This window comes from Podarcis pityusensis, assembly GCF_964106645.2.
Source record: "Podarcis pityusensis genome assembly, chromosome: 5".
In the NCBI taxonomy this organism is placed as follows: Eukaryota; Metazoa; Chordata; class Lepidosauria; order Squamata; family Lacertidae; genus Podarcis; species Podarcis pityusensis.
The window spans coordinates 37221236-37231631 of record NC_138032.1 but is presented as its reverse complement, the minus strand read 5'-3'; the positions used below and the strand labels follow the sequence as shown (position 1 = coordinate 37231631).

At 41.5% G+C, this 10396-nt stretch overlaps 1 long non-coding RNA gene across 2 annotated transcripts; it reads left to right on the top strand.

Annotated features, from left to right (window-relative positions):
- Positions 1 to 697: 697 nt before the first annotated feature.
- On the top strand, positions 698 to 5316 carry LOC308478075. Of its 2 annotated transcripts, none has more exons than XR_013986847.1 (3): positions 698 to 796; positions 3074 to 3277; positions 4895 to 5316. It is a non-coding gene; the product is annotated as an uncharacterized lncRNA (long non-coding RNA). The 2 variants fall into 2 exon arrangements; XR_013986848.1 differs by having other exon boundaries at positions 700 to 796; positions 4933 to 5316.
- Positions 5317 to 10396: the final 5080 nt, after the last annotated feature.

The window sequence follows — 10396 nt, the reverse complement described above, 5'->3', positions numbered from 1 at the left end:
TGGATCAGTCTATTTCTGGTCCCTGGTGTCCATTCTGTCCTTTCCCCACATTAACCTGTTTTTAGTTTTAAAAAGATAAAAAAATCATATATAAATACATATATAAATAAACATAGTTTCCCACAAAATACTTCAAATGCATTGTTTACCTCAGTGTATGAACTTCTAGACGTATTTTATCCTAGAAGAATGCCTCTGTGAGAAAATCTCCCTTACATTCTTTAAATCCCTTCACAGAACTCTACTTTTCCATGAAGCCTTTGGAATAGACCCGTTCAACTCAGCACCCAACCCTAACACATCCAAGCCAAGGGCTCTGCAACTGGAAATAATCACCCATTCTTCCCCAGGTTTATTTCAGCCCTAATTTCCGCCCCTTCTTTTGTTGTTTTTGTGGGATGACCAACAGTTTCACCAACCTCTCATTCTTTGCAAAGTGCTAAGTAAATAGATGGAATGCCACAAATCATCATAATTAGTGCTTCTTTTGGTTAAAAAAGGGGGGTGCTTTATCAACTTGTATATTGATAAAAGTGTTGCAGGTGCCAGCACAAAATGGCTGCCATTGGCAGCAAAGGGGGTGGGGGACCTGTGCTCTGTATCAGTGAGTACTGACCCCAAGAAGATTTGATTATCATCTTTATTATGACATACCATCATTGTTCCTATGGGCCATTCTGTTCCAGAAGACTGATGGACTGCTGAGAGCAGACAAGCCATCCATGGAAGCAACAGCAAGACACTTTTTCTTAATGAAGAAAAAGAAAAGCCCTTGGCCATCTTGTCTTTATTAAAGGTAAGATTCTGCTCCTCCTTGCGGTCAGGTACCAAACGTTGTCTACTTTTGCCATCACACAGTTGTACTTTGTTTGCACAACAGAATTTGACAGCAATCACATCTCTGCTCAGCAGGTGTAACTCAATGATGGGATCATGATATTGGATAGGAAATATTTATTTATACATTTATATCCCATCCTTCCTCTAAGGAGCTCAAAGTGGTGTACATCATTTTCTACTACTTCCCATTTTTATCCTCACAACAACCCTGTGAGTGAGGTTAGGCAGAGAGTGAGTGACTGGCCCACAATCACCCATTGAGTTTCATGACTGCCATGGGGATCCTGGTCTTCTGGGTATTAGGCCAATGCTCTGAGCACACTATGACACACTGGCTGTTATCTCATGAATAAGAAGAATGTGATGAATATCCTTCACCTGTCAGGGAAGCAAGGGGGCAAGGGGGTTCTGATTTGCTGATGAAACAAAGCAAATAAGAGCAAATAAGAGAAAGGTAGGTTTCCCTTCCTGTTCTTGGCTGGGATTCTTTCTTTGCTGACCAAAGATACTGGAAACTCATTGGTTTGTAAAAGGGAATCTAGTCTTTTACAGCTTTCACAGACTTGGGGGGGGGGGGGAAGCTTTGACAGATATGGCTTCCTAAGCACCAGTGAATGCTTTGAATATCTTTAATGCCCACAGTTAAAGATACCATGGAAGCATGCCATAATTAATAACAGTATCATATAAGCCATGCTTCGCCCAGCACCGCAGGAACCAGATTTCTCAATGCCCGAATAGGTCACTTCAGTGTTTCACCCACTGAATTAATGCTGAGCAATTATACCAAGCATTAAAAGATTCTCGCAGTGTTTGCAGCACATATTTAGAAAGCAGCTGTAACCTTTAGCCCAGTGGAGTACTTCTTTCTTTTCGGTATTGCACTCCAACAAAAAGATAAAGGGAAATGGAGAGAACATCTAAAGACATGAAGGTCAAGACTATAAAAATAATTGTATAAATTAAATGTTTCCCATGAGAGTTTGAATGTTTCCCATGAGTGACGTTTTCATGACATTTTGAAACAGTCCGAGGGTTGCTGCAAATGAGTGATACAATGGAAATATAATAAATGCCATTGTAGGACCATGATAACTGATTAATACAAAATGTAAGAGGCAATTTTTATTCTTGAGAAATTAGAGTGGCATTTGCCCACCAATCCATAAAGGAAAAATGACCGATTCTGAGGTAAAGGCCGCCTCAGATACCGTTTCAGCTGGATTTCTCCCTAAGTTCCACCAGCTGCCTTGCAAGAAGCATCTTGGTAGAGAGGGGAACCTGGGTGAAGACTACCTCAGCTGGACGTCTCCCCTACAGTGCCATCTACCTCAACTTATGGAGAGGATTCCAGGAAAGAGAGAGCGTGAGGGGCAAAAACCACCTCAGGAGCTGCTCCAGCTGGACTTTATCATTTATATCAAAGGGCTATGTACCACCACTTGCCCTATCGTGAGGACTGCAGGAGAGAGGGAGGCAATAAACACTTCAGAGCCTGATCCAACTCTGGACTTTCCAGCTGGACTTTCCCCTATGCACCACAGAGCCATTCTACCAGCTAGGGGTTGGCAGGGATCCTGATTGGCTTTTTACATGCTGATGTTCCTTACTGTGTTTTTTTAAACTATAATTTCATGCTACTTGCAAACCATCATGGAAGGATTTGCATCTTAAAAAGTAGGATATAAATAATTGCAATAAGTAAATACTTTCGGTGATCAAACAACCTGCCAGAAGTTGTCTCATGTTGATTAGAGTTAGAGTGGTAGCTCAAGCTCCACAAATCTAGGAAATTAGAAGCTGAGACTGTTAGCTTAATATATATGCCCCATGATCAGTAATGACATTGTACAAGGGCACAAATTGTACTAACGTACAACTCTCTCTCTCCTTCTCAATGCACCCACATTTTTCCTTTGTCTGTCAGGCCAGTTTCCAGATGGGGAGAATTATGGACGAGATTCAGCTAACTGGTCCCACTAGCAGAAGCCTGTTCAAGGGCTTCCAGTGATGCAATGGGGCTTCCTCCCTCTTCTCCCACTAAATTGGCTCTGGGAGTGGGGGGCTTAGAGAACCCCCCCAGAACAGCACACAGGGGAAGAAGAGGGGAGATCATTCAGCTGTTATAAACAAAGCATTTATGTTGAATTCCTCCCTGGGTGTCTGGGAAAAGCAAATATGATCCATGTTCTCTTGGTACTGTGTTGTCTTATGAAACATCTGTGCCCTACAGTATCGCTGGTGAATCCTGTGAGTTGATCTACACTTTCATTGGTAGCTGGCAGGATGAGTAAAAAGTGGGATGACCCTCTTTTAGCCAACCTGATTGTCATGAACTGGCAGGGCAATGGGGAGGAGGAAGATGATCCCAGCAAGACACATTTGGAGACATCGTCAAGTAGATTGTGTAAGCCGCATTCCAACTTATTAGCAACAGGTAACATTTTAAATAAATTGTAGAATTATAATCGTAGACACCCCCCACTTTCTGCTATTTAACTAAAGGGGTACTCTCATATCCTTTTAATGTGACCACAGAGTTCAGTTTTCATGCCACATATAGTTCCTCTGATTCCTCCCAACAAAGTAAATGTTTCAGGATTGAAGTTTGTGTGTTTGCCATGGACATCCCCTGATAAAATTAAGATGAAATGTGGGGGAGAAAATTAAAGACAGCTATCTAAATCTGCTTCAATGGGGTCTAAACGCAAAGATAAAAATCCAATTGTCTGATTCCTTTTAATGAAAACTACAGCTTGTGAACTGAGAAGCCTTGAAATGGCTCCCCACAGAGGTAGTTATGAGCCAAGAATAACTAACTTACCACAGGAACTCATTTTCTCTCATTAGCTTTAAATTTGATTCAGCATTAGCACAGAAGAAAACTGACCCCAAATTATTATCTCATTAATAGGAAGAAAACTTTGTTTTGAATCAGTTTGGGTATACTGTGGGTCACATGTAAAACGAAACCATGGTTTGGCATTCCCTCAACAAGATCTGAGCTTCCTCCTGTTCCCTCAGCCCCTCACATATTCTGGGTGAGGGTCAACCTCAGAGGCGAGGGGCATGTGGACTGAATAATAGAAGCTCTTAACCAAAGATGTGCACTGTTTCTTTCAATCTCTGTTTCTTTGGGAAATGAGTGCATTAACACTTTGAATACTGGAATGTAAGGAGAAACCTTCTGTTCATTCTGGGTAGGGCTCGCTCCAAAGCAGGGATGGACTGAACAATTCTGTCCCATATTTCACTCACACTAGTGTTCAACTTTTTCATTTATTAAATTTATTGGTTACTTTTTTGCCGCATTGAGTCAAAGTGACTTAGAATATTTTGAGCATATGTGGTGGGGATGTAACTATGTACACAAGTTCCAGAAGAAGGCTGTAATGGATACTGTTATTATTGTTGGCAAACAGGTCATGTTGGGCACTAAGTTATGTCTCTTAACCATTTTATCTATTTTTTTACATATTTATGTTCTCCTTTATTATTCAGCCTGAGCCTTTGAGATCAGAAATGAAACCTCAATCCTATACCCACTTACCCTTTCCACACTAAAGACACCATTTCAAAAAGACATGTAATTTATTCCATACTCAAAAATGTTCAGTTTTGCATAAGGGGTGAACCAGTGAATGTGTCTGCAATAATTCTATATGGCAAATAACTCCTAGCTTTACCTCTGGAAATTCTCCCATAAGGAAGGCTGAATGATTCCTTTTAACCGGCTTCTTATTCTTCACATCTTATCTGAGAGCTAATCAAGAAAACAGATTCACAGCCAAGGGGCCCCTAATATAGGGGACTCTCCCTATCTTTGTGTTATTTATAACACATTTTTTGTGTGAAAACAAGACAGGCTTTCATTTAAAATAAAGAAGAATCTCTTTGACTAAGTGCCAATTCATCAATGCATTAGAAACAGAACATTAATCTGCTCCTCCCGTCTCTGCCATAATTGTAACATTTTCCTTTTAATGAGGTGGAGCAGGCGAATGGGAAGGTAATTGTGCCAATACTGATGGAAGGTTTCTTTTATAATTTTCAGACTAATGATGACATGCAAGTCGTATTGTTTCTTTGCAGCAAGGGGCCTTTCTCCACAAAGAGATGGATTAGCAGCACAGGAGAGGCACAGAGCCTACCCAGAAAATGGCACTCCCCTTTCGGACCGGCACACTTCTTTCTTGCACTCATGGCCAGATAATGAGGACTCATCTATTAGCAATATGAATGGGCTGGGTTTGCAGGCCAGATGAATGGAAAGGCAATGGGTTGGAGAAAGACGCAGAGGAAAAACTAGATTGATGCAAGCTGGCCAGCCTCAGTCTGCCATCCATATGCCACCCAATGGAATGGCTTTGAAGCTAATGGACAAACCTGTCTTGTTCCTCTTCTACAGAAGGCCTTGGAGATGGAAAAGGAGGTTTGCTGCAGCTGATTAAAGATGATGTTCTGTTTGCCATTATACTGACAATTTCAGAGGCATTGTACAGCTATACTGAAGAATCTTTCCCATCTGCTGCTGTTCCTGGGCAAGGGCAAAATAGAAATGGGATAGCAGCTCAGGGCTGTGGCTTTGGGGTCTTTTTCTGCTGGGGTTCAGATATTGCAATTTAAAATGCATGTGTATCATATTGAGTATGAAGGGGTGTGTGTTGTTGCTGCTGCTGCTGCTTTCCCTTTGAAACAAAGCCAAGGAGGGAGTCTGATCCGATCAAGGTTAATATTTGCATTTAAGGGGACAAGCTGTGGGAAATGCAGGGATAGTGGCCCCCAGATTTGCCAGCTCTGCATAGCCTCTTTGATGGGTGCCCCACTTTCCACAGTGGCTGTCCATGGGGGACTAGGTGATGATGTTGTGTTTACATGGCCTTTCTAGCCTCCCAAAGGAATGCAGAGTAAAACAGTAAACCTGAAATTCATACACAGACACTTATGTTCAGGAGTTTCTCACTACTAAGCATGGATGGGCAGGAGGTAGTTTAGGATCTACTGATAGGTCCTGGGATGATTCTTAGTAGATCAGCAAGGATCTTGGACTACTGATAGTTTAACAATAACAACAAGTTGGGCTTTTGAGTATTTCCTGTTGAATGCCCAAGAGAACACATCAAGGCTTTTTCAAGCATTCAGCAGGAATGCTCAAAAGGCTTGGCTGAAGTGTGGCTTTCCCCCTTCCCTGCTACTCCCCTTCTCATGCTCCCCCTCCCAAAAGACCTTACTTTGGGAAAGGAGGCAGAAAAGGGCTCCATCTCATGTCTGCATAGGTGAGCTACCTGTTCTTCCACCTTTCTCCTTCTCCAAAATAGATTTTTGGAAACTTGGCAGTATTAGGGTGGACAAATCTGTCTATTTTGGTTCCTCTCAATTTCTCATGTTTTCAGTCTTATGTTCAGTTATCTGCATTTCTACAGCAGTTGGTGAGTTTTCGTTTGAAAAATTTCCTCTTGAAAATTCATCGGACTTTAATGAAGATTTCTACTTAAATAAATGTTATTCTGTGCAATTTCCCATTTTCCCAAAGAAATTTTCCACAATATTATACATTTGTGTGTGTTATTTTCACTAACACGTTCATTTTTACGCACACTTTGCCCTACTATATGCAGTTTTGTTCACATAACTGAGTTTGAACTCATGCTGCTTTGAAAAGTGTGGATTACAGAGGAACTGAATTTCCCCCTGTCTCAACTCAGAAGTAAACCCCACTGAGTTCAAAAACACTTACTCCCAGGTCAGTTTTCATGGGATTGCAGCCTTGGTATATTAGATAATTTCTGATGACACCAGTGTTATTCAAGAAACACAGGGGTCTACGTTACTCAATGGCCAAGGAAGGGATTGTTTCAGACAGCAAGGAGTCTGTAATAATTTACAGTAGAAGGAGCTAATCTGGACATTTGTGGGTCCCTTCCAACTCTACAATTTGAACATTCTATGAATTTAGAGGCAAAGAAAAATGGCAGTTAACTAAAAGACCAAGCTTAGTATTCAGTCATTGGGGAAAAAACATTGTAATTGTAGGAATATCAAACAATGCAAATATTGTGGGTCCCTTGCAAGGAAGCATGATGCAAACAGTGTTTCACATACAACGTGGTAACCAGTCCTTTTCACCCATAAACCGTAATGCCAATAAAGCTGCTAAAATCATAACACTGGAATATGCTCTGCCATTATTTTACCAAAAGTGTTATGAGAAATAATGTTGGACAATAAAGCAGCTAAATAGGAATCCCTTAAGCTTTTTAATGGCCCTTTTCAACAGCAGTTTGAGGAGGAGGGCTAAGCATTGCCGTGGGTGATTAATATCTTAAAATGTAGTCGCATAAGGGAGAGCAAAGCACACATCTCAATATGTGGAACTAAAAGGGCTGTGAAATAAATTGCAAACAGCAATGCATTGGGGAATGAGAAGCAAAGACCACGTTGAAATGGATCAATAGAACATGCAGTCATTTGCAAAAATTAGCAGCAGATGGTAGTTGAAAATGTTTTCTAAGAATAAAAGGGAGAGAATGGATCCACAGGCAGAAGCAAACTAAACCCTGCACTTCAGAAGATGGGCAGTGGCGGCAGGGAGTGGGGATATAAATTGTTATGCTGACTCACAGTAAGGCAGAATTCAGACTTGAGGTTTATTGAATTAGAAATTGGGAGAGAAGGGATAGCCTTATGACCAAGAAAACTAATGTTCCTTTTTAACACTGCAGTCCCTCTTGTATGTGAAACTGTGGCTTTTTAATCAATGTATCATCATGTCATGCTAAATTTTAAATGGTGGGAAAGAACAGTATGCTAGGACCCCACTCCAAATTTCTGATCTGTCTATCTCAAGACAGACAATGGCAACACTGCCCAACAGATAAGGTGAGCAGGAATGGGGAATGTTACACAACAGAAGGCAGGCAATGCTAGATTTACACTTGCTCTTTCATTAGGAAGACACCTGAGATTTGACAGTCAAGCTATGATTATTCACGGCCAGGAGGCAGAAGGAACTGACTTTCAATTCAGGCTTCTTTCAAGTCACCTATGTGATAACCATAACCAAAGAAAATCAACACAGAGTCATCAAAGAAAGAACCAGGAAAAAAAACTACAGACCCCTCAGTACAGAACACAGCTGGAAAAATCTACACTGGGTTTGGAGAACCGTGTATTGATCAAATATTGAAGCAAAATAAATGCACAGGGCAGTTATGCTAAATCACTGGATTCCAAATGCAACTTTGCAGATTCATTTGTAAGGCAAACCCTCAAATCAGCCCTACCAGGATCTATTTGCCTAGGGTCAAGTAACCACTATTTGACCATGAGAGTGAAATGTCTTTACTCCCCTTGCCACCAATAACATCAGAGCAAAGAATTGAATTAACATAGATTTTCTGCCTAGAATGGTACATTTTCACGACAGTTATACAAGGCTGTTTAAAATGTTCAGCAAGGACTAAAATGTAATTTAAGCATTATCATTCAAAGATCCATGTAGATGGGAGACCAGAGTATTTACATATAACGTGATGCTTGGAAAGGCAAATAGCACTCAGAGAAAAGACTCAATCTTTGGATGCCACGCTCCTTGATTTGTTTTACCAGCTGGATGCCACGCTCCTTGATTTGTTTTACCAGCTTTTTAAAAAATAAAAAATGCTGCACCACCTTCCTATGAGGATTGGCCCACAAATAAATAAATCCTCAGAGGAAGAGAATGATCCTATTCCTGAGCTTGGTACCAACAAGAATCACAGGGAGGCAGCACATATGACACCCACCCTTGCTGGAGGAGGCTGCAAGTTCAGGAGAACCGACACACCTAGAGTGGTGAGAAACTCCAGCTCCAGATAAAGATGGTGCAGCTTCTCTAGATTCACAGGATAACTTCAGAAGCAGGGAGCCCTTTCTAAGTACATGTAAACTCCCTGCATGATTGGTAGCCTTGTCTTCCAGTGTTCTAAATCATATAGAGGAGTATTCATGGATATAAAATTGGGATATAAAAGGCTTCCTGCTTCAGAGGTTATCCCACAAGATGGGAAGAGCTGGGAGGAACCATATGACCTCAGGGGCCAGGCTATAAAAGTGCCCCTGCCCAGTCCCTATGCTGTTTCTTTGCATGAGAAATGCATGAAGAGGGGTTGAACGTTTGACTCTTCTCTGCTGTCCACTGCAAAGGCAACTTCTTTCATAGTTAGCTGATGATCCCTGGTTTTATTTTATTTTTCTGTGGTTTTTTTATCATACATATGTTGCTGTTATATTTTTCATGAGCTTGCAGTCTGCAACAATCTTCTTGAAATAAAAAAATAAAGGAAAGGTATATTCAAAATATGGGAAGCCGAGATGAAAGTAAGATGCCAACTTAGAAGCCTGGGCACAAGCTTGGAGCTTCACTTTTGTCAGTGCTGGAAGGTGGATGGCAGTGGTTGTGAAGTTTGCTCCCTGTGTTTTTTGCCTGGATTTCTCTCCCAATGTACCTTTAAAATCATTTCTTAGATGATCCTCACCGCTTTTGCTTCGATTGCTGTACTCTAGATCAGGAGCAGATCTGGTTCAGACTTTTGGGAGGCCCAGCAAAGGCTGCCCTTGAAGCCCCACCCAGTGCCCATCACCACTTGGACCTATCAGCAGCAGCAGCAGCAGCAGCAGCAGCAGCACTGAGGCAGCCACTAGCCTTCTCCTCCATTTCCAGCAACCTTACCTAGCAGTTGTGGGAGAAAATTCCCTTTGGGGGGTTCAGTGCAGAGGCTTGAAGCAGAATCCCGATTAGACTTTCATTCAGTAATGCATTACAATACAGAGTCCAAAAAAATCTGTGAGAGCGTATCCATTAACACACACCCTCTATATGATAAATATGCATACACCATCTTCACCTTTCTCCAACCATCTTCTGCTACCCTATTGCCCCACCATCTCTCATCCAGCCACAGCCCTTGAAAATACTTACTCAGCTCAACTTTTTGTTGTTCTACGTGCAGAGCCTTCCTTGCCTCTGATCTGGAACAGTTCTTTTTCTCTAGCACTCAGTTAGGTTCCCTCATAACTTGTTCTTACTGGTTTTATGGCCAGGCCATCCCCTTGTATATGTGAAGCTGGCCTTACTCATAATGGATTTTGCAAAATTTCTATCTCACACTAGATAGGTGCTGCAGTGGGCTGGGAGTCAAGTAGTCGCTTAGCTCTGTTCACAGGCAGTGACCATCACATTTTGTCTCCCGTGGCACTGTTAATACAATGTCTGGAGAGTCACAGCTTCCTCTTCCCTGTTCTATGTTCTGGGCAAGTTGCTCTCCTGCCTCCAACCATCTTTTTTATTTTTTTTGCTGTGTCTTGGTCATTAAAATACTGCAGCATCCTTACATTTCATCAGGTATTAAATCAAAGGCTGGATGGCGCGTGTGCCTATGGAGCAATATGATTTAAGTAACACTTCACCTCACTACAAATCATTTACTGAATATAGAAACTGGCAGAAAGCAATGAGCAGATCATGGATATATAAGATTACAATTGCTATTATAAAGCAAAAGTAGTGGCTTTTTTC